Consider the following 21490-nt stretch of genomic DNA (forward strand, 5'->3'; position numbering starts at 1 on the left):
ATGTATGTTCATGACATTATCTTTCATTGTTGGATGTTCATGATCCATGTCTACTATTTATATTGATCTTGTCGGCCCTTAAAGATAATAAGGAAGGTTAGATAAAATGTACGTTGGTGCTCGGCAAATATGGCCCGGGTGCTAGTCATGACCCTCCAGTTGGGTCGTGACACTGAATTTTGACCTTGATTTAGGTTTCTCACTACTTGAATCTTTCTTATTGGATCTACCTCTTATGAATAAGCCTTCCCCTTGGTTCCCACTAGTTTTTCCAGTAATATCTCTATCTATTTGTTCTTTTGATTTCAAAATAGATTTGATATCTTTATAAGAGATATTATCCTTTCCATAAAGCCTAATATCTCTTATATGTTTAAATGACTGGGGTAAGAAAACAAGCAATAACACAGCTTGATCCTCATCTTTGATTTCAGCATCTATGTTACTTAAATCCATAAGAAGAGAATCAAAAGTATCAAGATGAGTAAGTATAGAGGTACCTTCAGCCATACGAAAAGTGTAGAATTTTTGCTTTAAGTAAATCCTGTTTTCTACTGTTCTTTTCATATATAAGGTTTTAAGCTTTTCCCATATGCCTTTGGCTGAGCTTTCTGCTGCAACTTCACGCAAAACCTCATTTGAAAGATTTAAAATAATACCTGCTTTTGCCTTTTTGTCTATGACGGCAAACTCCTCGTCCGTCATTTTATCCGGCATCTTCTCATTTCCTTGCAGTGCCAAATCTAAGCCATCCTGAATTAGGATAGCTTCCATCTTTAATTGCACAATTCTGTCTTGGTTTGAAAAATATGTCATCTTGATAGTCATAAATGTCTGTTAGGATCGGGAACCCGGGTAGTGCGAAATTTAGCCAAACAACGGTATAGTGACAATAACAAAGACAATGGAAGTTGATAATAACGGCAATTAAAGAATATAAAGAAGACACAAATTTAATGGTTCGGTCAAGGTGACCTACGTCCACAAGCGGAGATGAGCAATTTCACTATACCAACAAGAGTACAAAAGAGAGTACAAAATTAGAGTAAATACTCTAATTAATCCCAAATACCCCAAGAGAATAACCTCACAAGATCACTCCAAAGAAAGGGTTCACACAAGTGTTTCCCAACACTCACTCTCTTACAAAATACTCTATAATGAAATAAAGGAGGAGAAAGAAAGACAAGAGTGAAAAACTCTTGAATTGGTGTGTTTTCAAATGAGGAGAAACTCCTCTATTTATAGCAAGAAATCCTTGGCCTAATAATGGATATTATGTCATGGCAAATGTCATGATCCACAAATTTGTTATAATGGATATTATGTCATAGCAAATGTCATGAACCACAAGTTTGTTATAATGGATATTATGTCATGGCAAATGACATAAACCACAAATTTGTTATAATGAATATTATGTCATGGCAAATATCATGAAAATTTGGCCATATTACAATATCCATAGATCGTGAAAAGAAACCTTTTCATAAATAAATCTATAACATTGCAGAAATATTGAACGGCACGAAACGCTTACTAACAAAAGAAAGAAAGAACAAACCCAAATGCATCCCAAATAATCACATAACGCTCTGCAGGATTAGAATATCAATTTGGTCTCTTTCATTGTTCCTGTTTTCTAACCAAACTTAGGAGAGTATATATTAATCTTTCCCACTGAGGAGAAATGGGTCAAAACATGATTTCCGAGCAAGTTGCAACTGCTAGCTAGCATGCAGGTGTTGTTTTCTTGTTTATCAGCACATTCTGTGAGGACTCACTTATTATTAATTACTCCCTTTTTGTCCAAGAGGTCAATATTGGCAAAAAGACAGGTTATGATCTGTTGCTCCAGTGATGGTATTTTCTTTTTAATTCGTTCTTAAGAAGAATGACATCTTTAAACCTAATACCTTTAAATTTCGTATTTATATTTAGATGATCTATAGTTTACAGATTCATATGACCATAAATTTTAACAAAAAAAATTCATAAAATTCACACTCAATCAAACTCCATTCAAACTCCATTACATAAGTTAGGGACGGAGAAGTATATCATTTACTAGTTCCATTTTAGCTCTGAAATGGAACTATTTTAGATATGACATTTTATGTTATTTCTGATGCAGTGAAATCATGGACAGGTTGGCACTCTGCAGAGGATTCAATTTTCGGAGCTTGGAGATTCACTCTTTTGTCTGTGTCAGACAACTTGTTCTTTACCTTTTCTTTCACTTGGAATATTCTCTCTTATCTTATTCCCAGCTTCATAATGCATTGAATAAGAAAGTCACGTGATAGACACGCCCCCCACCCCCCCCCCCCCTCTTTTTTTTTGAGTTTCCTTTTTCTTTTTCTTTTTCTTTGTATATATTTTGAGAGCTTCTTTTCTATTTTTCGGTCACTAATTGCATGAGTAGTTAAACGAGTGTAATTGTAATATTCATATCAGACTGTCTTTTATTGAAGTGCTTTGGGTGAATAAGATTACTAACTGAGCAGTGAAAAGCAAGGTTGCGAGTAGTAGTAACTAATAACCCTGCACGTACTAGCTCTTATGCTACCAAGTACCATTGTACTCTGCCAAGGGCACTACCAACTCCCTGTAATACTAGTATTTTTTAGTTGACATTAGTAATCTTTTGGACTAAGAAAATAAAGAGGTTGGACACATGTTGTGCCAATGACACCCTCGATATGTGCAAAAAAATAATAAAGTGTTGGCAACCTAACAAGTCTAGATAAAACAAATATCGCGGTTTAATTTAAGCACAACTTCACGTAAATATCCCAGCGTGGAAAAAGAATTATACTAGCTCCTAATTAGGATACCACTTGCTTTTTTGTCCCTTTACAAGATTTGTTTTCCTTTTTTCCTTTTTGTCATTTTCAGCTGATTGAGCCTTATATATAGTGGCATACCTACATATCCATGCGCAAAAAAAGAAAAGCATTGTTCAACGTACTCTTGAGAAAAGAAATGTCAAGTTCAAACAACAGTGATCGAAAGGAGGAGGAATGCCTACACGAATCTTGGTTGAATCTTCAACATGAAGAACTAATAGAACTTGAACAAGCTGCAGCTCAGGTTAAAAACGGCGTCAAAGATGAACATAAACTCAAACAACTCATTGAAAAGATAATAAACAACTTCCAAGACTACTGTAACAATCGTAGCCGCCTAGCTCAAAAGGACGCATCACCATTCTTTGTACTAACTTTCGACGCGAAATAAAAATTTACATGTAAAAAATTATTAAAATTATAAAAATAGTAAAGATGAACCCATAACTTTAAAAATATAATGAGTTCAATACTAAAGATTTTAAAAGTTGAACCCATAGGGTTTAAATCCTGAATCCGCATCTGCATGCACTCCATTGGAGAACTCAGTCCTATGATCGGTGGCTGCATACCATCTTCTTTTATACGTCTTATTTACGCTCTCAGCGTAATGGAAATTGAGTCTCATCTCACTGAGTTCCTTCAGGGGATCAAAACTGGCGAATTTCACGGGTTAACGACGGCACAAATGACCGTAATCGACAAGCTGCAGACAAAGACGATTCAAGAAGAGAGGAAGCTTTGTTCAAAATTGGCTAGCTTGCAAGAAGACATAGTCGACCAGCCATTAGCCAGCAAGATGATGAAAGATCATGAGAATGCAGATGAAGATTTTGATAAGCATAGCCACAATATGGCAACAGTAATGGAAGAAGCTGATAAGTTGAGGATGAAGACACTGAAGCAAATTGTGAGCATACTTATACCGGCTCAGGCGGTGGAATACTTAGCAGCAGCCAAGAAGATTAGGCTTTCTTTGAAACAATGGGGAAAGAAGAGGGATCACGAGCATAACAACTAATAACTTGGTCTATTAGGTTTTTTCTTTTGCCAACTGATGGGAAAAAAAAAGCATGTTTGGGTGTATGGTTGGATAATTCTAGTTTGATGAATTTGTTTTCTAGGAGTTCTAGTTTTTGAACCAAAAAAAAGGTTTGATGCTTTAATTTGTTTTGTCATGTATAGCAGCCTGCTCTTTGTTTTTTCATGTGTGTTATAAGTCGTGTATTTTAATTAGTTGTGAGGCTATAAAGACTACTACTTTTGTTCATTAAAAATGTCGTGTGAGCTGCTTTGACGTCGTATTTATCAAAGTGTAAGATCAACTGACCATTCACGTTTGGAATGTAATGTATTAAGTAAAGGATAGCATATAGATTTTCTTAACACACGGCGAAAGATAATAATAATTTTAGACAGATTTTTTCGTGTTTAAAATTTATTTACATGTCAAAGATTGGATCTAAGACGTACCTGGTGAAGAGAGTCTCGTTTCAAAAATTCTTCGATAGTACAAAAATTTTATGCATATCCACATCGAGTCCGATCTTTTTTATCAACTTTTTAATTAATGAAACTCACGAACAAATTGAATGAAAATATTGTGTTAAAATTTTTCTAAAAAACTTCAACTTAAAATAAAAAGAACAAGAATTCTTGTCAAGAATATTTCTTGGTTTTGGGGCATCTTAGAATAACTCACTTAGCCACGATTAATTGGGTGAAGTATATGTATACGGACACCAATCCTTTCCCTTTAGGTTAAAGGAAAAGACCAAGGTCGTTACTCACGTGAAGACCAATTCACTAGTTGGCCTTTTCCATAATTCTTATAATTGGAAATTCGAATCCCATTCCTAATGGTAGCCTTAAAGGTTAATGGTGACGTGTTTTATGACTATGGTAGTCCAATTTATTTTATTGAAAAAGCCATAATAGTTGAAGCGTTGGCAATAAAAAAAGCAATTCAACTGACGGTAAAGTGTGAATTAAAGAATATACATATTTTGTCTGATTCTTTAACAATGGTTCAAATGCTTAATGGAAGCGGAGGTCCTTCATGGGAGATTAATACTGTTTGCGAAGATATTTGGGCGCTTCAGCAACAACTGATTGATGTATTTTTTAAGTATCTTAGTAGAGGGTTTAATACTTGTAGCCATAAGTTAGCTAAATTTTCTTTCTCACTACTTAGTGAAGTCTCTTGGTTTGACAACTTTCCCGTTTGGATTGTCAACGAGGCTTCATCTGGTTTTGTACCATTGACTGTTGGGTTTGGTTAATGCATACTTTGTTGCCCCGAAAAAGAAAAAAGAACCCCATTCCTAATGGGAATTGCGTGATCGTCACGTCCCTTTTTTGGACTTTATACGTGAGTCCAATTCTAAATTGGACTATATATATATATTTCAATCAAGAGATATAATTTAATTTTCAATTTCAAATAAAAAATTTTGATTTGTTCACAATATTAATTATATTCCATGTGCTAGCAAAAAGTATAATAATATTTCACATGGACTAATAACTTTATTTATTTGACTAATTAAATTCTTTAATTCAATTGTCAAATAATAAGTTAATTAATCCTTTAGCAAAGATTAGAATACTCGTTAGTGTGCGACCCATAGGTTCAATATTAAGCCGCTAGTAAATTGATCACATCAATATACTAATCACGGGTGGCGTCTAGCAACACTCCCTAACGACGGATAAAATGAAGTATACAACTTACTCTCAAGAACCAGTAGAAGAATAATGTAGTAATTCCTTTTGTCCTTATAACTTTGGATCACCCTAGGATATGGTTCTACTGTCAAATATAATCGACCATTGAATGACCTAAGAAACTCTTTTCTTCTTTCATTCAATTTCCCTAGCCAAGGTCTTAGTTTGGTCGTTTATAATTCATTTCAACATGGAGCTTAAACTCATTACCAAGAGTTGACAGATTCCATCTTGATCAATCACTAATTCTACAAGCATTTAATCATACCCAATGTCCTTTCAATTATTGTCCTAGGGCCATAAGTGTCTAGTATCAAAGTACAATAAATAACTTGTCAATTACTATGACGATCTCAGATCAAAGGAAACTCTTACATCACATTCTTCAAGAGAATATCCTATTGATAGTTTATGGTAATTCTAACCATTAGGAATTATCTAATGAGTCGGTTCAATAATCATATCTCTATATGCATCATCTATCCATGCGATTTAGTTAATGAGATCAACTAATCTTTATCCCATAAAGACGATCACATAAATATTGATCTAACCGGATTACTAATGTCCAAATTAATAATCCTACGATTAAGAACAATAATTAGATTAAATTATAAGAAACCTCACTCTCATTATCATGATCTCCATCACGATGGTAAGTCTCAAAATTTAATCAAGTATCTTATTAAATAATCAAATAATTAATAATAACTATGATAAAAGAATATCAAATGCCATATATTTTTATATCAAATAATGTTCAAAAAAATATGTTCAAATCATCAAGTATGATATTGGATCTAGGGCATATCTACTATATCTCTAACAATCTCCCACTTGCACTAGAGCCAATCGCTATGTACTTCATTCCCAATTTCCACTTGTGCTTGTCAAACTCCTTTGCGCCAAGAGCTTTAGTGAATGGGTCTGTAGCATTTTCTTTTCCATCAACCTTTTGAATCTCGACGTCTCCACGTTCAATGATCTCTCTTATCAAGTGATACCTTCGCAGAACGTGTTTGGATTTTTGGTGTGATCTTGGTTCTTTTGCTTGAGTAATAGCTCCAGTATAGTCACACAACAATGGAACTGCACCTTCTATTGAAGGAACCACACCAAGTTCAGTTAAGAACTTTTTAATCCATACAACTTCACTAGCTGCTATATATTCTGCTTCAGTCACTGAATCAGCTACTGTAGCTTGTTTGGAACTTTTCTAACTAACTGCACCACTATTTAAGATGAATACATAACTAGAAATAGATTTGCTATCATCTCTATCTGAAGAGAAACTTGCATCAGTATAACCTTTAAGTTTCAACTCAGAATCTCCATAAATGAGGAATTGGTCATTAGTCCTTCTTAAGTACTTAAGAATGGTCTCCACCACCTTCCAATGTTCCTCACTAGGATTTGCCTGATATCGGCTAGTCACTCCTAGTGCATAAGCCACATCAAGACGTGTACATGTCATGGTATACATGATAGCTCCCACTGCACTAGCGTATGGGATCCTACTCATGCGTTCTCTCTTTTCAGGTATTTTAGGACAATCCTCCCCACTGAGAGTAATTTCAGTGCCTATTGGTAGATAGCCTCTTTTAGAATTATCCATGTTATACCTCTTTAAGATGGTATCAATGTACAAAGACTGAGAAAGCCCAAGCAGCTTCCTCGATCTATCTCTATAGATCTTTATTCCCAATATATAAGCTGTTTCTCCCAAATCTTTCATAGTGAACTGTTCAGATATCCAAATTTTGGTACTTTGCAGTGTCGGTATATCATTCCCTATGAGAAATATATCATCAACATACAATACTAATAATATAATTGTGCTCCCACTAACCTTTTTGTGCACACAATGTTCTTCTTCGCATCTAACAAAATTGAACTTTTCAATTGTCTTGTTAAAGCGAATATTCCAACTTCGAGAAGCTTGCTTTAGTTCATAAATGGATCTCAGTAGCTTGCAAATTTTATTATGATCAGGCAGAGATGTGAAACCTTCAGGTTGTGATATGTACACATCCTCTTCTAGCTCACCATTAAGGAAAGTTGTTTTCACATCCATTTGCCATATTTCATAATCATAGTATGCTGCTATAGCAAGAAAAATCCGAATTGATTTGAGAATTGCCACGGGATAGAAAGTCTCGTCATAGTCAACTCCTTCTTTCTGACGATATCCCTAGGCAACAAGACGGGCTTTGTAGGTTTCCTCCTTTCCGTTTGCTCCAAAATTTTTCTTTAAAATCCATTTACAACCTATAGGTTTTATATCCTTTGAAGGTACAATTAAAGTCCATACTTTATTTTCCTTCATGGATTCCATTTCGGATTCCATGGCCTTTTTCCATATCTCATAGTCAGAACTTTGTATAGCCTCTTCATAGGTATTAGGGTCATCATCATTATGATCAACCTCACTTGATACATCATCTTGTACCATTATATTTAATCTAGTTGGTACATGACATTCTCGTGTAGACCTTTTAAGAGGTGCTTGTACAACTTGTTCACCTTGTGCTGGATTTGGTTGTTGTTCAATTTGGTTTGGAACTGGTTCATTAACCTGTTCTTGAACTACATTTAGTTCTTGAACTTCAATCATTGAAGATGGAAACTTCCTTGTCAACTTCAAAACATCAAATAAAGGTTCTTCAACTTGTGTCTCATGATCTTGATTTTGTGTTGATTCATTAGTTTCTTGAACTTCATCAAGTTCTATTTCTCCACTATAATTTTCTTCCAAAAGAAATTCCCTTTCCAAAAAGGTTGCTCCTCTAGCCATAAACACTTTATGGTCAGAAGGGTGCTAGAAATAATATCCCACTGTTTTTTTGGGATACTCAATGAACCTACACTTATCATATCTTGAGTCAAGTTTATTAGACTGCAGTCTCTTATCATAAGCTAGACAACCCCAAACTTTAATATGCTTAAGGTTAGTCTTACGTCCTTTCCATATCTCATGTGGTGTTGTAGAGACTGACTTAGTGGGAACTTTATTAAGTAAGTATGTTACTGCTTCCAAAGTATATCCCCATAAATTTATTGGAAAATCAGTGAACTCCATCATATATCTCACCATATATAATAAGGTTCAATTTCTCCTTTCAGACACACCATTGTGTTGTGGTGTTCCTGGAGGTGTCCACTATGAGAGAATCCCATTCTCTTTGAGATACCTAGTAAAATATTCACTAAGATATTCTCTACCTCTATCAGACCTTAGTATTTTAATACTTTTACCAGTCTATTTCTCAACTTTACTACGGAACCTTTTGAACATTTCAAAAGATTCAGATTTGTGTTTTATAAGATACACAAATCCATATCTTGACATATCATCAGTGAAGGTGTTGAAGTAAGAATATCCACCTCTATCTTGAATTTTCTGGGCCCACAAACATCTGTATGAATTAGTCCCAATAATTGAGAAGCTCTTTCTCCACTTTCACTAAATGGAGATTTGGTCATTTTTCCTTTGAGACAAGATTCACAAGTTGGATATGATTCAAAATCATACTTATCAAGGTACTCTTCCTTGTACAACTTGTTAATTCTTTTCTCTCCAATATGACCAAGCCTACAATGCCAAAGGTATGTATGATTTACTTGATCATCTCTTTTCCTCTTAAGACTAGAAACATGATAATCGAATTAGCATTCACATTAGGTAAGACATAAACATCATGTTAGAGATAACCGTTTATATATAAATCATTACCATAATAAATAGAGAATTACCATAGCCTATGTTAATGCAAAATCCACGCTTGTCCAACATAGAAGCTAAAATTATGTTTGAAATAAATTTAGAAACATAATAACAATCATCCAGCATAAGTACTTTATCCGGAGAAATTATTAAAGAAATTGATCCTACAACTATGGCTGCAACTTTTGCACCATTTCCAACTTGTAGGTTAACTTCTCCTTTCTTCAGCCTCCTACTTATTTTGAACCCTTGCAACATATTGCAGATGTTATAACCACTGCCAGTATCTAATACCCACAATGAAGAATTATTAGTAGCTAAAGAAACCTTGAAAATATTTTTCATTAATGTCTCACCTTGTTTCTTATCCTTTAGAGTTGAAAGATATTCCTTGCAGTTTCTCTTCCAATGCCCTTTCTTCTTACAGTGAAAACATTCAGCATCATATACTGACTGCAAGATCAAATCTTCAGAAAGCTCTTTACCAAGCTTGCACCCCAACTTCTCAAGTTCTTTGATAAGATCAATCACATGATTGACATGTGGTCCAACTGGAGAATTTGCAATGTCCAACTGTGTATCAACCATCTTCTTAAGATGTTCAATGATTGCAGTTGGATCCATATTCTAATGTTTCCTCTAGAGTTCAGAACTCATAGAAGCGAGAATGATGTGTTTAATAGCAAGACATTTTCCCAAGTATTTCTGATAAACCTTGGTACCTTCAACATCATTCTCTGGTGGGACTATCTTTGCAGGCTTAACGATCATATCACTGAGCTTTTCATGCATGAAAACAATTCTAAAATTTCTATACCAGTCATCAAAGTTTAGTCCTACCAACTTGTTGGTCTCAAGAATTTCACGTAGTGATATGATAAGCATACTGAGAAATCTAAAATATAGAAAAGAAAAGGCATTAATATAAGAACATATTTACATATATCATAAAGACATGGACTTTTATCTAAATGATATTTCCACTAATTATTTTAAACTATTTACCCTCATTATAGTTTAAGAAATCTTTATTTCTATTAGTGGAGTAAAGGAATCCTTTTTCCACGACCCAAAATCCATTAAAGGTCGTGATGGCGCCTAATACCACCGTCAGGCAAGCCAACGGTTAATGATTAACCTAATTACTCATTTTTATTCCTTTTGAAATCATAATTTTCATTAATTAAATAGTATGAAATAGAATTTAAAGGGTGAAACGATGATAATTGCGAGAACTACCATACTAAACATATAGTAGGAACCCCTAAAACCCGGTGTCACAAGTGCATGAGCATCAACTAGGAAATATGATAAAATACAACATCTGTCTGGAATGCAAATTAGACAGGAGAATGTAAATGATTCTGATGGAGACTCTGTGTGTTGCAAACTCGTAACATGGGATGCAGCTCACCTAAATCCCCGCAATAGCAGCGCCTCTGCACCCATAAGACCACTAGACATATATGTACCTGCACAAAATGTGCAACAAGTGTAGCATGAGTACGTAAAACAACATGTACCCAGTAAGTATCTAGTCTAACCTCGAAGAAGTAGTGACGAGGGGTCGACTTCGACACTTACTATGGGCTATAAATAAAATTCCTAAATTATAATTAAGCATGGATTATGTAAATACAGCTGAAAACGCGATAGCAAGGAATAAATAAACAATTCTTTCACTGAAAGTAAATTCCAAGAACTGATACAAATATATACATTGTACACTACCGAGGGTCGAACGACATGAACAATAGATGCATCTATCTGCTACCGAGGTGTTCGGCCCGCTCCACGAGAAGAGAAAATACTTTATAAACAACCAATTCAATATTATTAAGAGTTTAATATTCAAAGAAACACCAATTCTCATTAATGGTCAAGTGACATGTCTGAAACTCAATTAAATGAAATTTAACCTTTTACAATTCCTTTATAAAGTTCCAATGTGATTTAAGCAATTAAATTAACAAGTAGGGTGCAACATCGCAAGTATAACATGATTTAGGTCCTAGAATACCCGGACATAAGCATAATTAGTAGCTACGTACGAACTCTCGTCACCTCGTGCGTACGCAGCCCCCACAAATAGAAGCACACATTAAATCAATTCACCTATAGGGTTAATTCTCACTTACAAGGTTAGAAAAGAGACTTACCTCGCTCCGAAGTTCCATAACCGGCTCCAAAGGTTTTCTAACAACTCAAACCGGTGCCCGACGCTCAAAGAGTAGTAAATGAATGTGAAATTCCATGAACATATACTCTAATACTCATAATAAATTAATTTACAAAAATTTCCAACTCCGCTCGAAAAATTGATAAAGTCACCATCGTGCCCACGTGTCCGGATTCCGAAAATTTCCGAAGATAATCATTATCCATAACACTACGAACTCAAAAATCTGATTTATTCCCAATTCCATGCTCAAATGCTTGATCAAAAGCCAACAATACCAATTTCTAGGTTTTCTACCAAAATCTCAAACTTCTACTAATTTTCCATGAATTTACATGTTAAAATCTATATATAATCCAAGTATTTAACTTGAAATAGGTGGGAATCACTTACCTTGTGTTGCTTGATGAAAATCTCCCTTTGAAGCTCTCCAAAAATCGCCCAACCATATGCAAATGTGAGAGAAATGGACTAAGTCCCGAAATATAACCCCACTGCCGAGTTCCTTCCTCTTTCCGATCGCGAAGGCCAAACAGACCTGGACCAAAAATCTCTGCTTCGTGTTCGCGTTACACATACCGCATTCACAAAGACTTCCATCCCCACTGCTTCGCGTTTGCAGGGTAGGCCTCGTGTTCGCGTAGGCCAACCGGCCACAGGCCCAACTCCTCCATTTCCTTCTACGTGTTCGCGTAGGTTCCTCAGGCTCTCCTCCGCGTTCACGATGAGTAATCTCCTTCAGCCCAGAAATCCTTTTTTGCCAACGCGATCGCCTCCACGCGTTCACGATGAAGGACACCAGAACCAACATTAGTTGCAGCAAAACATGGGGAAAATGACCCAAAACCATCCCGAAACACACTCGAGTCCCCCGGGACCCCGTCCAATCACACCAACCAGTTCCATAACATGACACCAACTTGCTCGAGGCCTCAAATCACATCAAACAACATCAAAATCATGAATCGCGCCTCGAATCAAGCTTATAAATTTCCAAATTTCCAAACTCTATCTCTTGTGTCGAAACATATCAAATCAATCCGGAATGACTTCACATTTTGCACACAAGTCCCAAATGACATCACAGACTTATTCCAACTTCCGGAATTGAGATTCGACCCCTATTTCAAATCCCGATTCCGAGGTCGTTTACTCAAAAGTCAAACCTTAGTCAATTCTTCCAACTTAAGCTTCCGAAATGAGAATTTTCCTTCCGAATCAACTTCGAACTTCCCAAAATTCAATTCCGACCACACGTGCAAGTCATAATACATGAAGGGAAGATACTCAAGGCCATAAACTACTGAATGACGCGCTAGAGCTCAAAATGACCGGTCGAGTCGTTACATTCTCTCCCACTTAAACATATGTTCGTCCTCGAACGTGCTAAGAACTGCTCCGGAGGTGTCCAAAATCACTGTTTAACACCTCGTGCACCTACCCGTGCCACCACAACCCAGTTGAGCACATTAGCTCGAGCCATTCTAAAGATCCTCCCTATTATTTAGTCAAATAAGCCTTAGAGCCAAATTCTAACATCTGAAATCCTTTACCAGGCCTGCTTTCAACATACGAATACCGTATCAGTCACTACACCCTGTACCAAAACATGATTGTATACCCTTACTGAATTCACACCATGCACCGCATAATTCACATGACTATAATATCATCATCTGACACCAATAACCGAAATTCCACGAATTTGATGCCCACAACACATCTCATGACGCATATAAGTCGTGTTCTAACTCTTGCAATACTGCCACGACGAAGGAGATGTGCAGAAATTCATAACCACCTACCGAATCAACAAATCATTGAGTCTCTCCTCCTGACAAGAACCATTACCTCATTCTGAACTAAATAACGATATTTGCCTTTTAATATGCCTTATATAATTCTGATCGCACTAATCTCAGGTCCAATAATCTGGTCTCACCCAGTATAAGCTGCTCTGACAATAAGCCACCGTAGACACTATCTAAGATTTCATATGACACCTTCAATGCGCCCACAAGCTACAACTGGAATATGACACATAAGGAAGAACGAACTCTGGAAAAGAACTATCCAGCCGGCGTAACGAATAAAATGGCCATCAAATACTATAAGCCTTTCTCAGAGGTAAGAAACAGGACACCCAAAATGAATATAAAGAATCGTGCTTAACATCTCACTGTTGTAGCGTGCAACCCGATCCAAACATGATGATGTTGCGGCGCGCAACCCGATCCACACAACATATCCATGGCAGCGTGCCACTCGATCTAAAAAATATACCTGTGGCGGCGTGCCACCTTACCCGCACATGATAATCTAAAGAAAACACACATTAATCTGTAGTGCTTATACTCACGAAATGTCCGAATATCAATCATAAGCACACCAAGGGAATAATACAAATCCTGGGGAGACGGATAGCACCATATGTTACGAAACTCAAGCACAACTAAGGTGCGATATGTGACCTGCATCTCGAGAGGCATCCTGCTCACATAACACTACAGCTGTGCGAGACCTCAACACATGTGCGAATAATCAAGTTGTCTCACAACCCACATGGCACAATAGAGTATTACATGAAATAGTTGACAACAAAAATAACATCCAATGTTCGAAGACTCCTCCATAAGAAACGCTATGTTGAATGAACCCACCCGGCCTGGTGTAGAGCACACACCCATATTTAGACCCATCAACGAGCCGCAAACAGATTCTGATCATACCATGCTGGGAAAATAACCTTTCATGGACCCACAATGACCTATTCATGACACATAAGAACATCCGTCAAATTCAGAACAAACTCACACGGTCCACAACCCAAGGAATAGAACGCCTTGCATGCATCAACTCTTGCATTTGCGATATTACCATAACCTCTATACTCGGTTTCAATCTATAACAATCAAGTGACTAACATGTCACACTTATACAAATCCCCCGTGAGGTACGCTCCCACGACCTTCCGCTCAAGTAGCAAGGTCCGCACATCCATACCACAAATCGTTCAAATTTTGTAAAACGAATCAAAAATCCGCAAGTCAATACACAAAGCCTCTTCCACGTAACACCATTCTCAGGTAGCACTGAATAAAATGCCAGCTTACTCTGAACATTTGAATTTCACCCCTGCTTATCCGAGCCAGTGACATTCTTGTAAGCACTGAACCGCAACCTTGATTCTCAACTTCCAATCCCCATGCCTCTCACTACACCTATCATGTCGCTATACGAGATTACCAGAACTCATCATAACTCCTGAACTACTAGTAAAATAAAAACTTCCTTGGCTAGAAAACTTTCACTCAGCTCATTTCAGAAGAACCAACACAACACGCAACTGAATTCTCAACCCGCAGGAAAATACAAACCTCGAGTCGTGATCTAAACCACCATAACTCTTCTGGAATCTATTTACACAATAAAGCCATTTGAATCAAATACCTCCCAAATCAATCAAGTTGTGGTGGCGCTCAAGCCCAAATGTACAACCACAAACTACATGTATAACTTCACGCCGATGAAACTGATCGCTGACATGATCATACCGATTCAACCATTACTAACCGACCCAACTCTTCCAATTTATTCTCGACATGCCTTAGAAATAATAATAATAATAATAATAATAATAATAATAATAATAATAATAATAATAATAATAATAATAATAATAATAATAATAATAATAGTTCTTCAAAATGTGAACGAACTAAATCTGTACTCATCCCGAGTGACCCGCATCACGAGACCACAACCTCTTATTACTCATGAATCATCTCATATTCTCCTTACACGTACAACAACATCTCCAACTGGTTCACCCATTCTGCAAGACCTTTCACAAATCCGAAACTATTTCCTCTTTTCCTCTAATACTGTACTGCATACCCAGTGATAAAATAGAACATCCCAAGTCCTTAGGCACTACACTTAAATTCTTGAACCCACTAGGAGCACTGTTGAGAGTCACCCACCCTGACTTGGTCCCAAATATAAGCCAAACTCTAGTGCGATGTTAGCGCGGGAACACCCTATCAAAGAAGCACCCGACTGAATTCTTTTTCCTTGTACATTACACTTACTAGAAGCAGAAACTCTGATTCTTCACAAAATATGAACATGAATCGATAAGGCCAAGTATAACACACATTCCTCAAATCCTTTGCTCGAATTACCACTGATGTTTTTCTTTCCTTAGTCATAATAACCCGCCAATACAACGATGACCAGAGACTGCACAAGCAGACAACTATGTGATCCAAGCATAGAAGGTGGGGCTCCCCCACTTAGCTTGAAGCTACAATTTCATAATCCTGGAACCCACCAAGATTCCTCCTTCCCAATTACCATGATCTCGCACAATCAACCCGCCAAATTTCTCAGAATCTTTTTGTTAAATATTTCATGAACATTCTGAATCACTAGCCACATTCACATATTCTACCTCTTATCAGATAGCCAGTAGAATTCTTCGTAGAAGCTTTATCAACACCACGCAACCCCTAACCTTCTCACAGGAGATAACCCATCTGTAGAAATTCCATGCTGATATCCTCCAACGACATTGCACTGGGTACAATTACTATGAAATCAGTAAACCCTCATGGGCCCGTGCTCATTCACCAGCTATACAAGTCCGTTAACTCCCCATTGACATCAACTAAAAGTGAGACAATACATTCCAATCCGAAGTCATGTTACATTCCTTTTCATATCAAGCAAACTCCTTTCTGTCGTATCCAATTTTCCTCAGTATAGTAGCCAACATTCCAAATTAAGTCCGTAGACCTAGTCACTGTCCACCATGAATCCCAAATCACTCTAAACTTTTCTCAAGTCATGTGGCTATCCTACCACAGAATCCATACGCTACTCTGTCACTCCCACTTTGGCTAAACCATCTTCTTCAAGTAACTTCTCGACCTCTTCTTTTCATACTTGACATGCTAATAATTCAACCACCGCGACACACCTCCCTCCATGTCTTTCCTCATTCTTCGCTGTCCAAATGTTTCCACAAATCCAATCCATATTTGTAGCACAAGAACTAGTGAATTGCTACCAACTCTAAACCTCCTAGAAGATCATCGTTCTCGAGCCATCAACATTAGAAACACCGATTCGATTTTGAACCACTGCACACCGCTATCTCTGACAACCGCTTCCCCAGCGTCCTTTCACAATACCCTGCCCCAAAGGCGAATTGAAGAATACCATAACACCAGTGAACTTAATACATTCAAACAAGGACAATGATGCCACATCACAGATGAAAATTCTGCCACGCTCGAAAATACCAAGTCTCGTTACTCCATCAACCTAAACCTGAACATTCATAGTCCGATTGCCTTCCCTTTGCTGGAAATAAACGTTGAACCTGTAAATCATGTGCTGAGAAATCCTCATTTTAAGTCATTCACTGCCTCGACATATAAACAAACACCGCACCATTACACTAACACTGTGCGATAACAACGTCTGAACATCATAACAATCTGCGTGTAGCCTCGATCCTATCAAAAATACAGCTACTAAGCTGAAATGACAGAACATCCTTCGGTAAGAAGACGATAATTGCTTGCTTAAATGCGCAAGAAAAAATATCCTGCTCCACGTCTGTAGTACCACTGCAACTCCTTGATGCCCAATTGACACGAGTGCTCAACACCGTACAAGAATAAATATGAAGAAAATAAGGCATAAGCCTCGAATGAATCAAATTGCATGATGAGGAATCAAGAAGGGAAGTGCTCCTAACAACCTTATAGCCTCTTGCAGATAAGTACAGACGTCTTAGTATCGATCCGCAAGACTCTACTAGATTTGCTCATGACTCGTGAGACCCAAGTGGACCTAATGCTCTGATACCAAGCTGTCACGACCCAAAATCCACTAAATGTCGTAATGACGCCTAACACTGCCGTCAGGCAAGCCAACGGTGAATGATTAACCTAATTACTCATTTTTTATTCCTTTTGAAATCATAATTTCCATTAATTAAATAAAATAAAATAGAATTTACAGGGTAAAACGATGATAATTACGTGAACTACCATACTAAACATCAGTAGGAACCCTCACAACCCGGTGTCATAAGTGCATGAGTATCAACTAGGAAATATGATAAAATACAACATCTGTCTGGAATGTAAATTAGACAGGAGAATGTAAATGACTCTGATAGAGACTCTGTGTGATGCGGTCTCGTAACATGAGATGCAGCTCACCTAAGTCCCCGCAATAGTCGCGCCCACAAGACCACTAGACATATATGTACCTGCACAAAGTGTGCAGCAAGTGTAGCATGAGTACATAAAACAATGTGTATCCAGTAAATATCTAGTCTAACCTCGAAGAAGTAGTGACGAGGGATCGACTTCGACACTTACTATGGTCTATAATAAAATTCTGAAATTATAATAAAGCATGGATTATGTAAATACATCTGAAAACTCCATAACAAGGAATAAATAAATAATTCTTTCACTGATAGTAAATTCCAAATTAATTTTCATCATTTAACAAATTAATCTCTCGAGCCAATGAAACAATTTCAATTATAATTGGACTCCAAGAATTATTGCGCACGAATTATGCTGAGGTCGTACGACCCGATCCAATATATAAATATATAAATTGTGCACTACCGAGGGTCGATCAACATGAACCATAGATGCATCTATCTGCTACCGAGGCATTCGGCCCGCTCCACGAGAAGAAAAAATACTTTATAAACAACCGATTCAAGATTATTAAGAGGTTAAATTTCAAAGAAACACCAATTCTCATTAACGGTCAAGTGACCCATCCGAAACTCAAATAAATTAAATTTAACCTTTTGCAATTCCTTTATCAAGTTCCAATGCGATTTAATCAATTAAATTAACAAGTAGGGTGCAAAATCGCAAGTATAACATGATTTGGATCCTAGACTACCCGGACATAAGCATAATTAGTAGCTACGTACAGACTCTCGTCACCTCGTGCGTATGCAGCACACATTATATCAATTCACCTATGGGGTTAATTCCCTCTTACAAGGTTAGAAAAGAGACTTACCTCGCTCTGAAGTTCTATAACCGGCTCCAAAGCTTTTCTAACAACTCAAACCGGTGCCCGTCGCTCAAAAACTAGTAAATAAATGTAAAATTCCATGAACATATACTCTAAAATTTCAACTCCGCTCGAAAAATTGATAAAGTCACCCTCGGGCCCACCTAACCGGATTCTAAAAATTTCCAAACATAAGCATTACCCTTAACAATACGAACTCAAATAAATGATTTATTCCAATTCCAATTCCATGCCCAAATGCGTGATCAAAATTTGTAATGACCAGACCGGTTATTTTGAGCTCTAGCGCGTCGTTCGTCGGTTAGAGGCCATGAGCAACTTCACTTCAGGGATTATGACTTGTGCGTATGGTCGGAATTGAATTTCGGGAAGTTCGGAGTTGGATCGGAAAGAAAGTTCTCATTTCGAAAGCTTTAAGTTGCAGGAATTGATTAAGATTGGATTTTAGAGTAAACGGCCTCGGAATTGGGATTTGAAGGTTCCAGCAGGTTTGTATGATGATTTCGGACTTGGGCGTATGTTCGGATCGGGTTTTGGATGCGCCGGGAGCGTTTCGACACCTATTGTGGAAGTTAGTGGGTTGAAGTGTATTTCGATGTTATCGATGTTCGTTTGGAATTTTGAGTCTGGGAATAGCTCCGTATGGCGATTCCGGTATTGGGAGTGCGTCCGGAAGTGGATTTGGAGATTCGTAGGTCATTTTGGAGTCATTTGGCTAAAGTTCGAAATTTGAAGGTTTTTGAGAAGTTTGACTGGGAGTGGACTTTTTGATATCGTGTTCGGAATCCGATTCCGGAAGTTGGAGTAGGTCCGTATCTTGATTTAAGACTTGCACACAAAATGTAGTGTCACTCCGAGTAGTATAAGTATATTTTGGCGCGTTCGTAGTAAGTTTGAAGAATTTAAAATTTCTAAGTTGAATCAATTTGGTTTGGGGTATGATTCTTAGTTTTGTTGTTATGTTTAGCCCATTTTCTTCATGTTTTGGGCGATTGTGGAGCATTTTGAGAAGGGATTTCAACTAGAAACTTGAAGGTAAGTTAGTTCTTCACACTTTGAGTTAAATTTATAGATTATGGATAGATTATAACCGGCAAATCTTGGAAATCAAGGGTTTATATGAAAAACCTAGATTTTTATAAAAAGGAGATTTTAACCACGAAAATGGTTATGGAATTGGATAGAAATCATATGTTTGAGTTCATAAGGTTATGGGTAATGATTATCTTCGAAAACTTTCGGAATCCAGGCACGTGGGACCGAGGGTGATTTTATCGACTTTTCGAACGGAGTTGGGAATTATTGTAAATAGGATTATAATGAGTATTAGAATATATATTTATGGATTTGCTTACTTATTGACTAGTTTTGAAGCGTTGGGCATCAATTTGAGTTGATTGAATGGCTTGGGAGCCGGTTATGAAACTTCGGAGTGAGGTAAGTCTCATTTCTAACCTTGTAATAGGGAATTAATCCCATATGTGAATTTAATAAATGTTTGTACGTAATTGTGGGGGCTACGTACGTACGAGGTGACGAGAGTCCATACGTAGCTATTATTATGCTATTGTCAGGGTAGTTTAGGACCCGTATCATGCTATACTTGGAATGTTTGTGCCCTTACTTGCTAATATAATCACTTAGTCATGATAGAAATTGATAAAAGAATTGTAAAAGGTTAAATTCACTTACTTGAAGGTTTGTGTGAGATACTTGACTATAAATGAGAAACTTGTGATTTCTTAAAAATAATTATTATTTGTGGATCAGGTCGAGCGCCTCGGTGGTAAATAAATGCATCTATGGTTCACGCCATTCGACCCTCTAACAGCGCACAGTTTAAATATTTAATTGGATCGGGCCGTACGACCTCGACATGATTTGTGCATGATTTAATTGATTGATTTGGAAATTATAACAATCAATATTGTCTTCTCGGCCTGAGATAAATTGTTAAATAATGGAAAATCAATTTGGAGAATTCTTATGAATAAGAGAACTACTTACTTACTTCAGAATAATGGGCTTGCAACTGTATTAATTAATCCATGTCTAATTTAATGATATTATTCTATTTACTTATAACCCATAGTAAGAGTCGAAGTCGACCCCTCGTCACTACTTCTTCGAGGTTAGGCGGGAAACTTACTGGGCACACGTTGATTTACGTACTCATACTACACTTGCTGCATGTTTTGTGCAGGTACATTGACTTGTGTCCTTGTGGGCGCAGAAGCACGATTATTACGGGGACTTAGGTGAGCTGCATCTTATATACGATCCGCAGCCAACAGAGTCTCCTTCAGAGTATTGTATTTTCTTTCCTGTCCTAATTTGTATTTCGGACAGTTATTGTATTTTATTTTAAATTCCTAGAAAATGCTCATGAACTTGTGACACCGGGTTCTGAGATGAATATGGGATGTTTAGTATTGAAATTGGAAAATATTGTATCTATTCTGTAAATTCATCTTTTATTAGTTGAATTGAATTAAATTTATGATTTCAAAAATATCAAAATGAGAATTTAATTAACTATTTAGTGTTGGCTTGCCTGACAGTGGTGTCCGGCGCCATCACGACCTTTAACGGATTTTGGGTCGTGACAACATGGTATCAGAGCACTAGGTTCACTTAGGTCTCACGAGTCATGAGCGAGTCTAGTAGAGTCTTGCGGATCGGTATGGAGACGTCTGTACTTATCTTCGAGAGGCTACAAGGCTGTTAGAAGAACTTCCCTTCTTGATTCTCATCATGTGATTTGATTCCTTTGAGGCTTATGCCTTTATTTCCTTCCCATTCAACCTTATGCGACGTGAAGCGCTTGCTATCGATCAAGAATTGAGGAATTGTAATGGTACTACAGATGTGGTGCGGGATGTTTCTCCCTACGTAGTTGATTGGGCTATTGTCATTACCTTGTGGAAG

General features: G+C 37.1%; 1 pseudogene; it reads left to right on the top strand.

Moving 5' to 3' along the window:
• The first annotated feature begins 2985 nt into the window (after positions 1-2985).
• LOC107770271 (protein DOG1-like 3) lies at positions 2986-4012 on the top strand (annotated as a pseudogene).
• Positions 4013-21490: the final 17478 nt, after the last annotated feature.

The sequence above is a fragment of the Nicotiana tabacum genome, chromosome 17 (assembly GCF_000715075.1).
Source record: "Nicotiana tabacum cultivar K326 chromosome 17, ASM71507v2, whole genome shotgun sequence".
Lineage (NCBI taxonomy): Eukaryota > Viridiplantae > Streptophyta > Magnoliopsida > Solanales > Solanaceae > Nicotiana > Nicotiana tabacum.